The sequence below is a fragment of the Ambystoma mexicanum genome, chromosome 7q (assembly GCF_040938575.1).
Source record: "Ambystoma mexicanum isolate Mex_15411 chromosome 7q, UKY_AmexF1_1, whole genome shotgun sequence".
Classification (NCBI taxonomy): Eukaryota; Metazoa; Chordata; class Amphibia; order Caudata; family Ambystomatidae; genus Ambystoma; species Ambystoma mexicanum.
This window is the reverse complement of record NC_090941.1, coordinates 1,037,267,981-1,037,289,465: the sequence shown is the minus strand read 5'-3', so window position 1 is coordinate 1,037,289,465 and position 21,485 is coordinate 1,037,267,981. Positions and strand designations below refer to the sequence as shown.

At 47.3% G+C, this 21,485-nt stretch overlaps 1 protein-coding gene across 2 annotated transcripts in view; it reads left to right on the top strand.

The window, feature by feature from the left end:
* The window catches only part of LOC138528578 (rho-related GTP-binding protein RhoG-like), a 193,818-nt gene that overhangs the window by 156,713 nt on the left and 15,620 nt on the right, over positions 1-21,485 (top strand). The gene's annotated exons all lie outside the window — the stretch shown is intronic.

The window sequence follows — 21,485 nt, the reverse complement described above, 5'->3', positions numbered from 1 at the left end:
ACGCATCGTCTTACTTCCAAGGTGAGCACGTTGCCCCTGAGCTATCCGCCCGGCTCCCATTCCCATGAATGTTTCTTCTAGCACCTTCTAGTCACTGCATTAAATGTAATGAACAAATATCTTCTTACAGTGTGGCTATGTGGTTACGTAAAAATGTGTATTTTTGCATTGATTCATCCCCAAAAGTTTTTTTAAATAATTTTTTTTAAGGAGGTTTTTTCAAAACAAATCATCTAAGTATATGGGGGGTGGAGAAAGGGCTTAAAAGGAGTGGGGAGGTAGGGTTTATAATATGGAGAAAGTGAGTACCTCCCAAATATACAAAAAAAAAATTGATGAGTTTTTTCAAAATAATTTAATCGAAAAAAATGATTAAAAAAAATTAATGTCAATGTAGGGACATAGACCCTCTAGGTACATAGTACTGTTAGATTTGGTGGCTAAATGTACAATGTCCTTTTCCCTCTCCCAGGTAGCTAAGGCCTTCTTCACTGCACATTTGAAAACATTTGTTGATGCCTGCTTAAGATTCAAATCCCAGTGGTCATAAGTGGAACATAGTGGGCCCAGACAACTCATTTTGGATCAATTAGGTCTGTTTGAATTAAGCTTGCGCTGTATGATGCAACAGCGCCCCTTCCTCCGCAGCATGCAGCTTCCTAAACAGCAGCAGTCTCTTTTTCACAACCAAGGTCACGCGGCTGCTTAAGTTGCATTCCAGCCACACTTATTCCATGGGAAATGCTTAGGAAGCTTGAGTAGCCTTTTAAGTGCTTTAGATTCCAAAATACTCAGAGCTTTATCAAACTTCCCACCCTTTATTTCAGCCCCATATGTCAAAAACGACAGAATTCTGGCCTCGTAAATGGTAAGAATAGTCTGCACTGAATAACCACCATGTATGTTATCAAATGTGTTAGGTGCTCCTATCTGCTGGGATATCTTTCCACATACCGACTCACTCTGGGCCTGCCATTACATCTTGGGTCTCGGGAGGATAGCTCAGGGGCAACCTGCTCATCTTAGAAGCAAGACGATGCGGAGCAACACAGGTTCGATCCCTGGGTCCGTGTTTAGAAACCTCTGGGTATTAAGCACATTATAAATAACCAATTATATTATATCTGTTTATCGACCGCTACTCCTAGATATTTATACGTCGTGACTTGCTCAACCAAAGCACCATTCGTTCCCCTTATATTTTATTGCAGTCTTCTTAAATACCATCATTGGGGTCTTAATATGTGTTTATTTTAAACCCAGTTATTCTCAACACGTCCAATTTTACCTGTAGGCCCTTGGGCATGTTATCCTGGAATATTCACTCAACGCGTCCAATTTTACCTGTAGGCCCTTGGGCATGTTATCCTGGAATATTCACTCAAGGCGTCCAATTTTACCTGCAGGCCCTTGGGCATGTTATCCTGGAATATTCACTCAACGCGTCCAATTTTACCTGCAGGCCCTTGGGCATGTTATCCTGGAATATTCACTCAACGCGTCCAATTTTACCTGCAGGCCTTTGGGCATGTTATCCTGGAATATTCACTCAACGCGTCCAATTTTACCTGCAGGCCCTTGGTCATGTTATCCTGGAACATTCACTCAACGCGTCCAATTTTACCTGCAGGCACTTGGGCATGTTATCCTGGAACATTCACTCAACGCGTCCAATTTTACTTGTAGGCCCTTGGGCATGTTATCCTGGAATATTCACTCAACGCGTCCAATTTTACCTGTAGGCCCTTGGGCCTGCTATCCTGGAATATTCACTCAACACGTCCAATTTTACCTGTAGGCCCTTGGGCATGTTATCCTGGAATATTCACTCAACGCGTCCCATTTTACCTGTAGGCCCTTGGGCATGTTACCCTGGAATATTCACTCAACGTGTCCAATTTTACCTGTAGGCCCTTGGGCATGTTATCCTGGAATAGTCACTCAACGCGTCCAATTTTACCTGGAGCCTCTTGGGCATGTTATCCTGGAATATTCACTCAACACGTCCCATTTTATCTGTAGGCCCTTGGGCATGTTATCCTGGAATATTCACTTAACGCGTGCAATTTTACCTGTAGGCCCTTGGGCCTGTTATCCTGGAATATTCACTCAACGCGTCCAATTTTACCTGGAGCCTCTTGGGCATGTTATCCTGGAATATTCACTCAATGCGTCCAATTTTACCTGGGGCCTTTTGGGCATGTTATCCTGGAATATTCACTCAACGCGTCCAATTTTACCTGTAGGCCCTTGGGCATGTTATCCTGGAATATTCACTCAACGCGTCCAATTTTACCTGGAGCCTCTTGGGCATGTTATCTAAAAGTAGTAAATCGTCGGCGTAGCGAGCAGGAAAGAAGAAATGTCTCCAAACAATGTAGGATAACTATTGGTAGGATCTAAGACGTCTTGAAGAACAGCCAGGTACATAGTAAATAAAGTAGGAGCAAGAATATTCGATGAACGATACCAAGGTGAGCAGATTGAAAGGGGCGCTAGACCCCCTCAGTGAGCCAGCTTGGCTATGCAGAACTGTTCATACTGTTGCTCCATTTTGTCAATACGTCAAGCCTAGATGCCACCCGGCCCTTGCATCGCTTTAGAAATATCGCTACAATCCAATACAAGTCATTTTAGATGGGATATCTAACATAGCCTGCAATTGCAAGGTTCGGTCCTATTGCCTTTCTTGTATGCAGGAATTATGATGCTATCTTTCCAGGAGCTTGGGATTTTCCCCGTATCACTGATGTAGGCAAACAATTTGAAAAGAGCCATTGCCCATAATATCGGATCAATTTTCAACAGGGTGTTGCAGGTGCCGTCAGGCCCTGCTGCCCGAGAAGAGTTGCGTCTCTGTGTAATTACCACCAGTTCCCTGGTGGTTACTCCACACTGCCAACATTCACTACTGTCCTGCATAGGACATCGTGAGGCACCTAAATATTAACCCAGGGTATTTGCTATGCATTGCTCCAGTCATTGCTAGAGGATGCATTAATTAAGAGGGAGGAGCTAATAGTGGAGTTTATAACACTCCAATAAGATCTATAGTCCTTCTTAAGCGAGTAGGATGCAAGGTTCCTCCACACTTCTCCATCTTGCCCTTTGAAGTAAGTGCGCAGGCACTTCTGATATAGGTGTCTTCAGATGTTGTATAGCCTCTATAAGAGGGGGTCATGAGGATGTTCCTCCCCATTCTCATCGGTGCCAACCAAAAATGTAAGGTCTCTCCTTAAGCTTATCTTTTCCTGCTGTATTCTATGGTCATGTGACCGCTTCGCTGTCCTCGCCATGGAATGATTGTCACCCTCTCTACTACTTTCCCTGCAGGGAGGCACTTATCTCCGTTTAACAGCCAATGCGTTCTCCAAAATCTTAAATAGCGTACCCGGCCTGCCCTGTCATGCAAGAGGCGCCCCCCCCCCCATTCTAGGGTAGTTCAGAATGAGTCCCACTGCAGCACACCCGGGCACCGAGGAATCAAGACCTTGTGCACGAGCTGCAGTGTAAAGTCTAGAACTTCTCTCTATAACATCACTCTTTGTGCAGGAGCTTAAGTAGCATGAATGTAACCACTCTGTGCACTGCGCCTCCTGCCATGAGTGCCAAGCTTCCCAGTTGTACACAAGATCTCGTACCACACATTTAACAACTGTGTGCTAGGCTTCCTGCTCTGCGTGCCCTGCTCCTCCGCTGCTTTCAAGTTGCAGTATTAGGGCTGCAATTGCTTACCCTGCACAGTAGCGTCATTTGACTGCACTATGTTCCCAGAGTCTGAGCTGCATACAAGGGGAAGACGAATGAATGTATCAACTCGGTATGACATTAACTAAGCTATGTGTCACGCTTCCTAGCTGCAGGCGAGTTGCAGAAGCATGACATTAACTAAGCTATTTGCAGAAGCATGACATTAACTATGCTATGTGCCACGCTTCCTAGCTACAGGCGAGTTGCAGAAGCATGACATTAACTAAGCTATTTGCAGAAGCATGACATTAACTATGCTATGTGCCACGCTTCCTAGCTGAAGGCGAGTTGCAGAAGCGTGACATTAACTAAGCTATGTGTCACGCTTCCTAGCTGCAGGCGAGTTGCAGAAGCATGACATTAACTAAGCTATGTGTCACGCTTCCTAGCTGCAGGCGAGTTGCAGAAGCATGACATTAACTAAGCTATGTGCCACGCTTCCTAGCTGCAGGCGAGTTGCAGAAGCATGACATTAACTAAGCTATTTGCAGAAGCATGACATTAACTATGCTATGTGCCACGCTTCCTAGCTGCAGGCGAGTTGCAGAAGCATGACATTAACTATGCTATGTGCCACGCTTCCTAGCTGCAGGCGAGTTGCAGAAGCATGACATTATCTAAGCTATGTGTCACGCTTCCTAGCTGCAGGCGAGTTGCAGAAGCATGACATTAACTATGCTATGTGCCAGGCTTCCTAGCTGCAGGCGAGTTGCAGAAGCATGACATTATCTAAGCTATGTGCCACGCTTCCTACCTGCAGGCGAGTTGCAGAAGCATGACATTAACTAAGTTATGTGCCACGCTTCCTAGCTGCAGGCGAGTTGCAGAAGCGTGACATTAACTAAGCTATGTGCCACACTTCCTAGCTGCAGGCGAGTTGCAGAAGTGTGACATTAACTATGCTATGTGCCACGCTTCCTAGCTGCAGGCAAGTTGCAGAAGCATGACATTAACTAAGCTATGTGCCAGCTGCAGGCGAGTTGCAGAAGCATGACATTAACTAAGCTATGTGCCACACTTCCTGAAGCATGACATTAACTAAGCTATGTGCCACACTTCCTAGCTGCAGGCGAGTTGCAGAAGCGTGGCATTAACTAAGCTATGTGCCACGCTTCCTAGCTGCAGGCGAGTTGCAGAAGCCTGACATTAACTAAGCTACGTGCCACGCTTCCTAGCTGCAGGTGAGTTGCAGAAGCGTGACATTAACTAAGCTATGTGCCAGCTGCAGGCGAGTTGCAGAAGCAGGACATTAACGAAGCTATGTGCCACGCTTCCTAGCTGCAGGCGAGTTACAGAAGCGTGACATTAAGTAAGCTATGTGCCACGCTTCCTAGCAGCACGCGAGTTGCAGAAGCATGACATTAACTAAGCTATGTGCCACGCTTCCTAGCTGCAGGCGAGTTGCAGAAGCATGACATTAACCAAGCTATGTGCCACGCTTCCTAGCTGCAGGCGAGTTTCAGAAGCATGACATTAACTAAGCTATGTGCCACGCTTCCTAGCTGCAGGCGAGTTGCAGAAGTGTGACATTAACTATGCTATGTGCCACGCTTCCTAGCTGCAGGCAAGTTGCAGAAGCATGACATTAACTAAGCTATGTGCCAGCTGCAGGCGAGTTGCAGAAGCATGACATTAACTAAGCTATGTGCCACACTTCCTGAAGCATGACATTAACTAAGCTATGCGCCACACTTCCTAGCTGCAGGCGAGTTGCAGAAGCGTGGCATTAACTAAGCTATGTGCCACGCTTCCTAGCTGCAGGCGAGTTGCAGAAGCGTGACATTAACTAAGCTATGTGCCACGCTTCCTAGCTGCAGGCGAGTTGCAGAAGCGTGACATTAACTAAGCTATGTGCCAGCTGCAGGCGAGTTGCAGAAGCATGACATTAACGAAGCTATTTGCCACGCTTCCTAGCTGCAGGCGAGTTACAGAAGCCTGACATTAACTAAGCTATGTGCCACGCTTCCTAGCAGCAGGCGAGTTGCAGAAGCGTGACATTAACTAAGCTATGTGCCACGCTTCCTAGCTGCAGGCGAGTTGCAGAAGCATGACATTAACTAAGCTATGTGTCACGCTTCCTAGCTGCAGGCGAGTTTCAGAAGCATGACATTAACTATGCTATGTGCCACGCTTCCTAGCTGCAGGCGAGTTGCAGAAGCATGACATTAACTAAGCTATGTGCCACGCTTCCTAGCTGCAGGCGAGTTGCAGAAGCATGACATTAACTAAGCTACGTGCCACGCTTCCTAGCTGCAGGCGAGTTGCAGAAGCATGACATTAACTAAGCTACGTGCCACGCATCCTAGCTGCAGGCGAGTTGCAGAAGCATGACATTAACTAAGCTGCGAGCCACGCTTCCTAGCTGCAGACGAGTTGCAGAAGCATGAATTTAACTAAGCTAAGTGCCAAGCTTCCTAGCTGTGCACACGTGAAAGTTGAATTAATGTATCAGCAGTAGAATTTGTGAAACCGCTCTGTGTGCCAAGCTTCCTAGCTGCACGCGAGTTGCATAAGCACGAATTTAACTAAGCAATGTGCCAAGCTTCCTAGCTGCACGCGAGTTGCAGAAGCACGAATTTAACTAAACTATGTGCAAAACTTCCTAGCTGTGCACACGTGAAAGTTGAATGTATGAAACCGCTCTTTGTGCCAAGCTTAGCAGCACGCGAGTTGCAGAAGCATTTCTTTGTGTGGCGTGCCAAGCTCCCTAACTGTACGCAATCTGCAGTATTATTAGTCAGCTACACTCTGTGCCATGCGAATTAGCTGTAAACGAGTTGCAGTAGAATGTATGTAACCCCTCTGTATGCCAAGCTTCCCATCTGGACAAGGGTTGCAAAAAGCCTGAATTTAGCGGCGCTGCCTGCCAAGCATTTTAGCTGTACCGAAGCTTCAGCGGCATACATGCAAGAACTCGGCGTGCTGAACGCAAGCCACAGAAGAATGCATGTAGCTACTCTCTGTGCCAATTTTGGCCCCTCAACGAAGACCTCGGAAGCATGAAGGCAAATGCTGTGTGCCAAGGTTCATGGCTCTTGTTGTTTTCTGGTCACCACCGCAGGAGGGCTCTTGCCTCCAATAGCCTTATTTTTCACCACTGAGCGCAGGGCTGGTGGAAGACGTGCCAGCGCTCACGCAGGCCCATTTCAAAATGATGTTTTGGGGCCCCCCTGCCTACAGGTGCGAAAGACAGTCTGAGGCAAACATGGGGTGCTTAAACTATATCGGAGCCAAAAGAATGCAGGCAGGGGGTTCATAGCTGCAGATTAGCATGGGCGAGGCAGCCTATGGGTTAGCTGAAATTATTATTAATCCCTCTTGTGCATCTGGGTGGAATTTATTTATTTATTTATCGTTTTATAATGCGCTGGAGCCCACAGTAATGTAAATGAAGCTGGATTGAAAAGGAAACAAGGTGATACAAATGTTGCTGGATACTGCAAGAGGCCAAGAGGTGACAGTCTGAGGGCGCCGGCAAGGGCAACCTGTAAGTGGGCACTTCAAAGCACATGTTTCATGTCCTGAATGGAACGAGCATGTTACTGTGTCATAAAACTGCCATCATGGGGCTGCTGCTCGGGGGCACCCCCTGATGCTTGGGGTCCACTTCAACTGAAAAGTTTGAAAGGCCCTGACGCTATCCCCGACTGAGCATGTCACGCGCCCTAGGAAACGCTGCCGTGCGGCAAAAGCTGTGCTTCTGCCGTATAATGTTTGAACCGTTTTATTGTTGAGTTCACCTCCATTAACGTACATTTGAAGCCATGTCAACAATCAAGATTGGCAAATTGCGAGCTTTTTGCTTTTTTTTTTGCATGTTGTATTTCATTTGTTTTCTGCTGAGGCACGCAGATTGTTTCAAGGTGCCAAGTGCAGCCAGGGGGGATGGAGCAAGGGAAGGCCAGTGAAGGGGAGATTAATTGGGACATGATGGATGCATATGGGGCTAATGGTGACACCTAGGCCTGCTTCATACTCCCCTAGTTATCATTATGCGTCCACACAGCAGACTTGGTGCCCTCTGAACCCTGCTGCCAGGGCTTTAAGTGGGCCGGGGCTAGCCCAGGCCGAGTCACGGCAGTCTCCGAAAACTCTGATCAAGCCACGGCTCCCTCCCCACCAGTAAGGAAAGGCACTTTAAAAAATAAATGTTTTATGCAGCAGCCTGGAAATTCGAACTCGAGCCCTGCCACTGTCAGGTTAGTGTCACTGGCCACTGTGCTATTTTAGAATTGCTGGAATGCTTTTTGTTTTATTCAATAGACTGCTTGAAGTGACAGGATTCATGGTTCAAACAGTCTATTGAATGAAACAAAAAAGATTCCAGCACCTACGCAATAGCACAGTGCCATTTCTTAGGTGCTGGATTTCTTTGTTTCGTTTCAGACTGCTTGACACATGAAGCCCATAACGGGATTTATGTGTCAAACAGTGCATTGAATAAAACAAAAGAAATGAAGTACCTATGAAATAGCACAGTGCAATGCGATACGAGCTTGCCAGCAGTAGGGTCTGGGTTCAAATTCCCAGCACTGGGCAATAAAAGAAAGGCAAGGAAATCATGTTTTTTTATTATTGTACCATGCTGGGGATTCGAGCTCAAGCCCTGCCAGTATCACATCACACAGTGCTGTTTGGGGGGTGCTGGATCACTTTTCTTTCATTCAATAGACGCCTTGACACATAAAGCCCGTGCCCTGCAGACTATTGAATGAAACAGGGCTTGGGTTGGAATCCCCCCACTGGACAATAAAAAGAAACTGACAGTAAGGAAAGCTACTTTTATTTATTGTCCCGTTTTGGGGACACTTCAGGCCACGCCCATTATTTAGGCCACGCCCATAGTTTAGGCCACTCCCATCGTTTAGGCCACACCCCCTCGTTACAGGCCCGCTCGATTTCTCACCCCACCTAAGGCACTGCAGCTGCAGCTTTTCATGCAAAGAGCAAATCCCCCAAGAACTCGTAGTCCCTTGGAGGCAGGTTCAATGTTCAGGCACCTGTGGCAGAGGGAGGGAGTGATAAAGTGCGAGCAGTGGCAGAAGAGCCTGTCACCCGCAGAGGAGGGGCCGTGTGGAGCCCCAAAGGAACCCTCTCACACACAGGGGGCTGCCACCGGGGTCAGTGGAGTAAGTGAGATGCTAAATCAAAGGGGGTGGGGGGGCCTCATTAGGGGGTATGGCTTAATCATGTGGGTACTTAGGCCACACCCTCTAACAGGAGCCCCCGAGCGCCTATTGGGGGGACAGGCTGGTGAAAGCAGGGCAGCTGGGGCGTACTGGCATAATTACCTTTGGTGCACCCAGCCCTGGATGCATCAAAGGTGTGACACCAGTGTGCCCCAGCTCTCACACACAGCAGGCAGCCCTTTCATTCAAGGCGCTGCATGTTTAAAAACCACATGCTCCTTGAATGAAAGGGCTGCCTGCTGCGTGATGACTCTGTACTCCGAAACAGGAGGAGGGCTGGAGGCATACCTGCCTACATTTGAAAATCAAAATTCCTGAGATTTAGGCCCCGCCCAAAGCCACACAAGACTCCGCCCATTTACACACAGCTCCGCCCACCTGTCAAAAAGGTAAACTCGGTTGTTGTAGACAAAGTGCCCAAGGGGGTCTGCCTGCATTGTATTCTACACATAAGCATTTCTCTTTATAACCTTGGAATTTAGTGAAGTTTGTTTACATTTTCAATTAACATGAGGGGCCTCATTACGACCCAGGCGGTAAGGGGTTTACGGCAGCGTAAACAGCGCTGACCCTTACCGCCTGATTACGAGGTCCCTTAGCGCCATGGAGGTTTTAACACCTGCGGTGTTAAAATCCATGGCGCTAAGGGACCATGGAGTTAATTACGCCACCGTAATTTACGGTGGCGTAATTAACGCCTTCCCCACTCCCATTATGCCCTATGGAGCAAAAATGGGAATGGGGAAGGGTAAATGGGGATTGGGGACTTACCGCCCCGCCAAGGTCGGAATGGGGCGGTAAGTCCGCCAACCACCATGGCGTAAACGTAGTTTACGCCATGGTGGTAAAGTCACGGCCCAGGCGGTAACTTACCGCCTGGGTCGTAATGAGGCCCGAGGTGTTTAAAGGGCTGCAAGTCTGCAACCTCGCACACCGCTACCTCTGGCAATACAATAAAATCTCCTTTTAAAAAAACATGCACGTTAAAAACACACACACAAGAAATACTGTATTTTCACTGTTTTAAACAGTAAGCAAAATGAAGGCGGCGCTGCCACCGAAATAATGCTGCTTTCAATCCAATGACATGGATTGAAACTTTCAATCCACGTCATTCCATGGAAAGCACTATTATTACGGCGGTCGCTTGACGGAAAGGAAGGAAAAAGTAAAAAAGTAGCGGAATTGATCCTCGCGACAGAGGCAGTGAGTTGTCACGGGGGTTACCGGTCACGGCACGGCACACGGAAGGCAGGCAGTTTCCGGGTCCCGCCCACTTCTCCACCCGATTGGTTACCGGCGGCAGCCAATCAGGTGGAGAATATGACTGGACCCGGAAGGAATGTGAAAATTCCTGAGATTCGATGGACTTTTCTGGAGACCCAGAGAAATGCTCAAAATTCCGGAGTCTCCGGAAAAATTCCGGAGGTTAGGCAGGTATGGCTGGAGGACCTAGTCTCTCCTTTTGTTTCCGAGTATAGAGTCATCACACATCATGAAGCATTGTTTAAAGGGCTTCTAGAGGGGAGTTGGTGGGGCTATAGCGCTGGGTCTTTTGGTTGTAGCCCCAGATAGAAGCTTAGGGGCTACAACCAAAAGGGTAGCTAGCCCCGAGTCCCGACAGTCCTGACATTAGCCTAGCCCCAGACCTAGCAACACCTCAGGCTTCAGGCTGCATGATGACTCTACTTGGAAACAAAAGGAGAGAATGGGCCCTCCGGCCCTCCTCCTCTTTCGGAGTTCAGAGTCATCTGGCAGCCGTGTAGCCTAAGCAATGGTTACACAGCTGCCTGAGATGACCGCATGGCTGAGGCTAGTCGAGGTGGGCCCTGGCTAGCCCCAGCTCGCTTAAAGCCCTGGAGTGGGCACAGGGCAGAGACTCATCTAGGAGCTTACAAGTTGAAGTCCACTTCACTAGGGCATGCCCTCATCACCACTCAGGTACCCTGTCCTCCGAGCAGAGGGCTCAGTGGCCGGGGCCCTTCTCAGAGGACCTCTGAAGGGCATAGGGGGCAGTGGCCCGGAGAAGTCCCACACACCGATGCCATTCTGCTCATGTATGCACCGCACCATTTTATGGCTTGACAGTATGTCAAAGCGCTCAGAAGCATCTGTAATGCAGCATGCTCCCTCTGTATGATATAATAGGTTATGTGTAACATGCTTCAGTGCTTTAAGTGGGCCGGGGCCTGCCGGGGCTGGGCCCTGCCAGTCTCCAAAAAGTGGGGCTGAGCCGGGGCCCTGCCGGGGCCCCCCGGTCCCACCACGCCATGACAGGATGCATTATCTCGCCATGGCCGCAGCCGCGACGGGAGATGCGCCCGCCAGTTTAACCTTAGGCAAGGGGACAGAAGTGCCAGCCAGCCACAGCCTCACTGAGGCTGGCTGGCACTTCTGTCAGTCACTGTAACTTCCCTGATGACCCCCCATCTTGAGCAGAAATCACTGAGCCCGAGGCGCCTGTCTCCTTTGGCAAATCTTTATAAAAGATGCCTTGAACTGTATACGTTTCAAGCCATCTTTTATAAACGTAGACATATTTCTACGTTTATAACAGACGGCTTGAAACGTACACAATTCAAGGCATCTTTTATAAAGCTTTGTCGACGGACAAAGCCACCTTGGGTTTTGTCCGTCCTCAACGCTTTATAAAAGATGGCTTGAATTGTGTACGTTTCAAGCCATCTTTTATGAACATAGAAATATGTTACAAATGTCTATGTTTATAAAAGAAGGCTTGAAAATACACAAACCATAGTAGTACGCATACAAATATATGAATGCTCACATACATTTATATATTTGTTTGCGCACCCTACTATGATTTGTGCACTTTTAGGCCACGCCCACAGCGGATGCCACACCCCCAAACGGGGGCCCCCCTCTCAATTTCTTACCCCACTTAAAGCACTGACACGCTTTATACCCTGAGGTTTCTAAGGGCGGACCCAGGGATCGAACCTGTGTTGCTCTGCGTCGTGTGAGAAAGTGCCGAGGATGCTGCTACTCATGGTCGAGCGGGGAGCCACTTGGGGACTGTGTTTTTCGTTCTCCCCGATACTGCCACGCGCTGCTATATGATTTCCCCGCCAAGCCCCGTCTTTTCGGCATCGCGTGGAAAGCCCACGCAGACACCTGCAGATCACAAGATGAAATGCTGGCAACGCTGGTTCAGGCTTTCCTTCGTACAAGAAGGATAAAATGCGCACCCTGGAGCTCTGCTTTGGTGAATTATAATGCACAATGGTATCATTGATTTAGAAATGTGCATATTTCAAGAAAATATTGTGGCAATTGTGTTTTGTCAACTTATAAAGCCATCAAAAAAGCGTCATGGGCGCCCCTCTATGAGAACGAAGAAGGCACATATGGGCTGTTCTTATAAAGCTAATAATCCTAAAGACATGAGATTGCTTCTGCGCTCGGCCAATCAAAAAAACAGGCCCTTGCAGCCAGAGGTGCAGTATCTAATTCACGATTGTGCCCAGGGGACACTGGCACCGTGGGCATCAGATAGCCAAACCCCGGCAATTCTCTAACCTTCTGCTACATTCTGCATCCTTTAGGTGGAATGCACAATTTAAAACTCTGCGTTTTTGTTCCATGCCTAAAATGTAATATTCAGAACCTTCCACCCATCCCTTTTTTGTTATTAAATGTATGTCTGTCCTCCACAACTCATCCAGAACAGGACTGCGAAGCCCAGGGATCTTATCTCTCCAGCTCTGAAATCCCTGCACTGGCTCCCAGTGGCTGCAAGGATCAAGTTAAAGGCCCTTTCTATTGTCCACAAAGGTTTTCTAGGGCTTAGGACCATACTATCTCCAACTCTCTCTTCCTAAATATCTGCCTTTTCGAGCTCTCCGTTCTTCCTCCTCCAACTCTCTGAGGGACAGTCGCTTTTCCAAGCAGAGAGTTGGGGACAGATCTCTTTCTTCGGCTGGGACCTCCCTCTGCAACAGCCTCCCTGCCTCTCTGAAATTTGAGCAGAACCATCTCCAGTTGCAGAAGCAACTCAAGACCTTTCTCTTTGCTTCTGCCTTCTCTCTTCCCCTCCCTTGCTGGTCACCTGCCTGTTCCATGCACTGGTCACCTGGTCACCCTCTGAATTCGTGCCCAGCTCTCGGCCTGTCCAGATGCAATCCTGCACTGTCCTTCGGCTCCCTGCGCTTGTGGTCTGTGTCTGTAACCCTACAGCCCCCTCCCTTGCACTTATTTGCCAGCCGCTGGCTGCACTTATGAGTACCCGCACTTGCCACCCGCTGGCTGCAGTCTTGTTTTTCTCCTTTGTCCCGCACTTCTCCATACTCCCCCGTCCCTGCTCTTGCGCGATCTGAATGACACATAAGATCGTGGTTTTGTCCTCTCTCTGTTTCCCCCGCCTTGTCTTGTCACGCCTAGAAACACTTATAAATGCCATATCATATATGCTGGGACATCAATTCACCAAAATGCCAGGCGTAGCGGAAGTGCATCACATACTGGGTGACGTCACAGGAAGTGACACTGCATGCCCTTTGACCCTGTGAGAATCACATGAAATGGTGTCATATGGCCCTTGGCCCATGTGACCTCACAGGAAATGACGAGTGAACGGCTACTTTAGCGTTGCACCCTATACTGTTACCTTGCTGTCCTAATATGTAACGGGTGCAATGGTTGCAGCCATGATAGGCCTATATAAGTGCATTGCACCGGAGCAATCGTAGGGCAGGTGCACCGCTTTCTTATGCCAGTACAGGCTTCTATGGAAAGGTTACCGCTCTCTCATACATATGCCAGATACGGTCATAATAAGCTAATAGGATGTGCCTGGCACAGCTAGGTTAAGCCCCATCTACACTAACCACAAGCGAGCACACGCCCAAGTCCTGTGATCTTGTGCCCAGTTCAGCCTCAGCTGCCAAAGTACTCTTATCCTATGCCAGATAAACCCTGGCATGCCAGATAACTTACTCTTGTTTTTTTTCTTTTTTTTGTGTGTACAGTAAACTGAATCACTTCTAGATGATCTCAATTTGAGACGTTAAGGAAAATGAGGCCCTGTGAGGTGAAGTGAGTTACCAGGATCACACACTTTATTTGGAAAGGCGGTGGATGAGGCACTGGAGAACGCAAAGAAATAGCATGGATACCTCAAGACTCTGGGCCAATAAACCAAGAAATCCATCCAGCAAGTTCCCCAAACTATGCTAGAACAGCCATGCGTTCTGGCTACACAGCGGGCTCTGGACCGGGTACCTGGGATTCAAACCAGGGGCAACAGGGTACAGCATCCTCTGGCTTTCACAGGCAATTTAGACCAGGAAGTCAAGGAAGAGGCTAAACCTCCCGAGGAGCGGCAGCTCCCTCAAAGCAATGACGCTCCAGTTCCCATTCCCTCGCATGTCACCCCGGTAGGAGGGCGGATTACATCATATGCAAAGGAAAATAGGGGGCTAGGTGCACACCTTGGGGTAGATAACAAGTAAAGTTTGGTTAGATCCCAGCAATGCTGGTTTTAAAGTTTAAAGGTGCACAGGAGGAAATAAGGCCTTGGCACAGAGGGCTAATGTACACATTAGGTTCCTTTTCATGCTTTTCAGGATCACCTCATATGCCCACGCATGGGAGGGAATCACGGTCAAACAAGTGGGTTTTGTCAACAGTTAGAAAGGGATATTGCATACAATTCCCAGAAAGGCTGCACGATCTACACCAAGGAACAGAAAGCTGCCACTAGAACATCAGAAAATTCTGCAAGCAGAGATTCCAACCCTTCTCGAAAAGGAGGCAATTCAGGAGGCGCCACTAGCCCAGGTAAGCAGAGGTATTTATCCTGTGTACTTCCTTGTTCCAATAAAAGACAAAACAGGAATACCGGTAGTGGATTTAAGACATCCCAACACATGTGTCAGACCCCAAAAAGACAGGCTGACAACCCTACAGGAGGTCATTTCTGTTCTCAAGAAGGGCGATTTTCTGGCAACACTGGCTATGAAAGATGCATACTCCCAGATATCGCATGTCCCTCTGGAAATATAAAATAATGATTTTTTGTAATGGGACGCAGCATGAACAGTCTCATTAGCGGCAAGCACTTGATTCACTGAGCTATCCCCATCTGGATTAAAAAGCTCATTTCTTAAATGTGCAAAAGTACATAGAGAAAAGCGCTTTAAGCAGCTTGCAAGTGCCACACATAAGACATACAAAATCACACATACCTAAACTGAAAACACAGAGAGGTCACGCACACACTGGCACATGGAGGAATTAAGGTCCACACACAATACGTACCCTGGAGATGTCAGAGCAAGAGACATTGAGGCAAATGTTTCGTTCCCTTTATCCAGTGGAGAAAGCGTGCACTCCTTCAGGAATTACTTGTGATGATGGCTCCCACCTTTAAATCAATCATAATTTTGGGCAGGTGAATGATTCCAAATACACTTATAGTGGCAGGCAAAGTGATTTATTTCAGGCCAATAGTGCTTTTTCGCTGAGAAAATCACTCTTCCCTCATTATAAAAATGCTGGTCCGGCTTTAACGTGCCGCTAATTCCCTTTACCGCCATGTTTCCGGACTGGCCTACTCTGAGTTTGGTGGTGGGGTCGCCAGATTAACCTGCAGCTCTAAGCTGCCGGTAATTTCGGCAATACCCCCATGGAGTATGGGAGTCCATGGAATGTGGAATTCTAGCATTTATCGCCACTTGTAATTTGCCAGTAATTCCAGCAGACCAAGTGGTGGTAACTGTATTACCGTATGGTGGTATCAGATTTAGCAGAGGGATGACCCCAGACAATGTAACGAGGCTCTAAGTGTGAGGGCATGTCAGCAAGGGGGTCTCCAAGAAGATGGCCAGCAGTATCATCTGGCACCCCTAACTACCTCTAAATGAATCCCATGGGAATGACTGCTGCTGAACCCGCAAGCAGCAGTTCAGCTCGTGGCAGCCCTTACATGCGTAAAAAAATAATAATATCGGGAGTGGGTTTGAAATAGTACCTGTGCGTTTATGTCCACTCTATTATGATTAGATTACTGACATGCAGCGTTCACCCTTCCACAAAGCCCACCCAAACCAGGACCTAAAAAAGGTAATAGTGGAAAATTGGGTTGGATAATGGTGACTGGCGCAATGCATTCCTAGGGATTCACAAATGGTCTAATGTTTCAATTGAATCACAATATTCAAAATAGATGATCTCAAAATGTCAATTTAATCCTGATATGTTCTGCCGACACGTGTTTCGACCCAGAGGTCGTTCGAAGACCCTTCCCCTAAAGATTTGGTATATTGACCGTAATAGTCTGCCGTCAATTGATTGGTGGTCAAGGAAACTAGATTATATGTTGAGATGTCTTGATTGATATGGATGCCCCTAATGTCTGGCACATCTTAAAAGAATATGTAAAATTGCGTCTGAATTGTGGTAAATACGTGGATACCTTGTTCCGATCAGTGGGTTGAATTGAATTGATATTGTATTTCTATCACGCTCATACACAAGTGTTTCAGAGCACAACAAGGCAAGGGAGGGGAACAGGGGAGAACAAAACGATCTTACTAGGACCAGTGACATTGAGAACGTGCAAGTGCATGGGAGAGGGAGAGGGAGAGGGCAAAAGTGCATGGAAGGGGGGAGAAGTGGAAAGTGCGGAGCAAATGAGAAACAGATAAATAATCATAAATAATTTAATAATAAAGGCAACAAACGGTGATAGTGCAGCCAGCAAGTTGCAAGTGCTGGGTTTAAGGCAGCAGACAGCGTAGGTCTGATAACTGCAGGAAGAACTCTGCCTCAAATGGCAGTATTACAGTCCTAGGGTTCAATCCCTCCTGACATGTATTTGCCATATTACCACAATTCAGACGCAATTTTACATATTCTTTTAACTCATCCAGAACAGGACTGCGAGACTTGTCCATAGCCTATAGCCCTGAGATCATATCTCTCCAGCCCTTAAATCTCTTCATTGGCTCCCAGTGGCTGCAAGGATTAAGTACAAGACCCTTTGCATTGTCCACAAGGCTTTCTGGGGCCTAGGACCACACTATCTCTAACTCTCCCTTCGGAAATACCTTCCTACTCGAGCTCTTTGCTCCTCCTCCAACTCCCTCCGGGTCAGCCACTTGTCCAAGCAACGAGTTGGGGGTAAATCTCTTTCTTTGTCTGGAGCCTCCCTCCGGAACAGCCTCTCTGAAACTTGAGGAGAATCAATTTCGGTTCTGGAAGCACCTCAAGACCTTCCTCTTTGCTTCTGCCTTCGCTCTTCCTCTCCCCTGCTGATCTCTGTCTGCTTCGGTATTCGGCACCTGGCTACCCGCTGATTTCAGGCCCAGATCCCTGCCCACCAGCCACATACCCGCACTGCCTCCTGGCAACCCTTGCACTTGTGTCTGTATCTGCAACCTTACAGCCCCCCTCCTGCACTTATTAGACACCCATTGTCTGCGCCTATTCTTGCACTTACCACATGCTGGCCGCACTTCCTGTTGTTGGTTTGATCAAGTGTTCAGCACTTTCCACTCCTTCCCTGCCCCTGCACTTTCCCCTTCCCTCTCTTCTGTACTTGCGCATTCTCAATGTCACTGGGCCTCATAAGATCGTTGTTTTTGTCCTCCTTTGTTCCCCTCCCTTGCCTCGTCGCGCTCTGAAACACTTGCGTATGAGCGCGATATAAATAAAATATCATGTCATATCACACGACCCTTGATGCCCTGATGACATCACAGGAAGTGATGTAATTTGACTTTGCCCCCAGGTGACATCACAGGAAGTGATGGCAAATGACCTTCAGATTTTTTAGATGCATCTAGTACCCGTGTTTCCAGGTGCTCTCATTTCAGCCAGATATAAGAACCGAGGCACAGAGGGCGGCATGATTTGTCCACGATTACAGATTTGAGGAATGCCATTTTCCGGATTCTGCGTGGGGTCTATGTGTAAAACATACATAAAGCAGTATTTCTAACAGGGTAACTGAAATCTCTAATACAAGCTACAGCTAGTGTATGGAACATCTATAGATCAATAGACACAGAAGTACGCGTTATCTGTGTCGTTGCTGTGTTAAACAAGCCAAAAAAGCACTGACCTGGGGAGGCGTGTGCTGCTGTTTAAAAAGGAGAAAAATGCTGCACGAGCAAGGCCTGAAAATTTAATAATTGATCAGGATTTAATCTCAACAAAATTGCCTGGTTATAAATGTTAATATAATTCAGCTACTACGATCGAAGAAACGTATTAGACGGGTCTGCATGCACAGAAGGGGAGTGCACCTGATGATGTTATCTTTGCTGGAGTATAATACCTGGGAAAGTTTATTTTAATATCCCCAAGACCCTCCCCCATAGTTTCTATTATCTAAGCGTAATACTGGATGTCAGAGGACATTAAAAAAAAACACTGTTTAGCGTAATATCATTACTGAACACATACATTTATAGCACCACAGTTATTTAAAATGGAAAACACCCATGAGTTGCTTCTCACCCGGGGACTCACTTAAGACTTCAAGGTGCGCACTGCACACTAACGGTTTGTCAGACCCAGTGGTGCCCAACGGCGTAGCACAAAATGTAGCAAGCTCCTTAACAAAGCACAGGGCATGCCACAACCCAGGCAAGGCCGGTCCGGACCACCACGTGTGCGGAATGTCCATGATGATTACGCCGCTGCAGGGGCATGCACTACTGCAAGTGAAAGAAGTAAATATGTTTTTCAATCAAAGCTTAAATCTTAAAAGTAACATAGAGAGAAGGGGGCGGTGCCGGCTACACAAATATATTGGCTGGTGAGCTGTTTTTTTGGTGGGTGTACATATTTGCCACAAGTATGTGATTGCGGCTGAGCATAGCCGTGCGAGACTCAACTAATGAAAATGGGTTGGGGGTGGCTCGGGGGGTTTCTTCTCCCTCCCCAGAGTAAATGTTTTGAATTATGGGTTAAAATGGTGCATTACAAAGCACACTTTCTGGGAAAATTTGGGTAAAAGGCCAACTATTGGTTTTGTAGAGTGTGGGGTAAATCATGAAAAAAAGTACAATAGATGCAGGTCACCAAAAGTGCACAGGGCGTTTCCCAATGCATTATCATGCCGATCCCTGCAATATGTGCCAGTATAAAACACATGTGTATGCTGGCTGTGCCCATACATTGCCATGCTGGCTGCACCAACGTATGCTAGTATTCCCATATAAGACCATACTTATGTTCGCTTTAAGACTTTTTTCTATAGTATCATTTCTGGAACTGGGCACAAAACTGGCTCTGCCAATATATGTCAATATTCCCATGTGACATGTCACAATAGAAAACCTGTCCAAACTGGTTCCAATGTAAGCCAGTCTAGACCCATAAGAACACTTATCTTGCTTGATTCATCATAGATGCTCAGTTAATAAAAAGCCATGCTACAGTGAAGAATCTACAGGCCGCTACGGCAACACATCACTCTAGCGAGGTAACACTATTTATCATTCTTTCTTTTTTAAAGATGCTGAGTAATAAATGTCATGCCACAGTAAGCAATGTTTAGACTGACTGCACCAAAATGCCAGTCTAGCCAGGGAAAGGCACACATGAACTTGCCTTTGCCCAAAAATACCAATTAAACATGTAAAGTCAATAAAGAATGCAGCATAAATGCTCCAGTGATCCACAGTCTCCCAGGACATTATACACCCATGCATTCCCTTTCACCCACCAATCACTCACTCAGACCTCCTCTTACATGCACTCATTGCATTCTCTACACAGACACACACCCACCCAGAACATTGCAAAACACACATCACATCACATCACTTCTCATTCACCCACCAGTCACTCACACCTTCTCTTACATCCACTCTTGCAGTCTCTACACAGGCACACACCCACCCAGAACATTCAAAAACACACATCACATCACATCACTTCTCATTCACCCACCAGTCACTCACACCTTCTCTTACATCCACTCGTTGCAGTCTCTACACAGGCACACACCCACCCAGAACATTCAAAAACACACATCACATCACATCACTTCTCATTCACCCACCAGTCACTCACACCTTCTCTTACATCCACTCATTGCATTCTCTGCACAGGCAAACACCCACCAAGAACATTCCAAAACACACATCACATCACTTCTCATTCACCCACCAGTCACTCACACCTTCTCTTACATCCACTTGTTTCAGTCTCTACACAGGCACACACCCACCCAGAACATTCAAAAACACACATCACTTCTCATTCACCCAACATTCACATACATACATCTGACACACACTTCACACATGCAAAACACACATCATATTACAAAAAAAGCCTCCTTACCATTTTCTTGCAGCGTCGGTCCATCCTTCCAAGCTGACTCGCCTCGTCCGTGCTGCTCACATGGAGCAACCAGGAAGCTGCGAGAGCTTCCGCTGATGGAGAAGGGGTTGCAGCTGAACGTGGCATTTGACATGTGCCACATGTCACAGTCAGCTCCAATCTCTAGTGAGTTCCTCCCTGGCCCAGCTTTCACCCTGATGGGTGAGGACTGGGCAGGGGACCCACCAGATCTGGTGTGGCGCCCCCCCCCCCCATGCCGAGGGAGGACCCGCTAGACCAGGAGCACCCTTTTTCTGGCAAAAAAACAATTTTTTCTTTTCTCTTTTTTTAAAGTTGGAGTCGCAAGGGAGTCCCAGAGGTTACAACTGTGGCCCCCAGGGGTTGCAGTTGCGACCCCTGATGACCACCAAATGACGTCCCTGCCCACGTGATAAAATGTATTGAAAGAATATGCTGTCTGCCCAGTCGTAATACAGTGTAAAACCGCACATGCACAGGCAAAGTTCCTCCACTAGGGCCCAAGGAGGTATGTCCGGAGCTATTGCAAACACTGCAAATAAATAAATAAATACATACACACTGTTAAAACCAGTAAAGTACCTTTGGATATGATAAATAATCTTATTTTATGGGCCCCAATTGCATATGGTTGAGATTCTTAATTATTGGAATGCGCTAATCCATCGCCGACAGCAGAGCTGAGATCTCGGTGTTTGAAGAAAATGGCAGCCGGGCATTCTGTGGCAGTGTCTGATAGCTTCACAGGGTGTGGATGGGCGTCCCCTACAGTTGCCTTACATTTGTACTGTATCAATGTCATTATATTGGTTACGTTTACCCTCCTTGTAAGATTCCTTGTATCTACTTCCCGTGATGTCATTAGATGGATACAAGTGGTGTGTGATGTCACTGACAGTGGCTGTAACCCCCAGGCCTCGTCCTGTACATTTTCATTTCTGACTACCCATTGTTCTGAACATTGTTTGACAGCTGTGCTTACCCAAGGTCTGCAACCCTTGGTTCGCCAGATTTTCGGTACTACAACTAACTCTAGGCAACATAGTCAATGGTAAGGGATCATGGGAGTCGTAGTCCAAAACATCTTCAGAGCTGAGGGTTGCACACCCTGCAAGAGCTTTAGGAGGTAGAGATAGAGGAAGAAAAATGTTATAGTGGATGTGGATATGGTACATGTGATGCTCATTCTCTGCCTCTTGTTCCCCACAG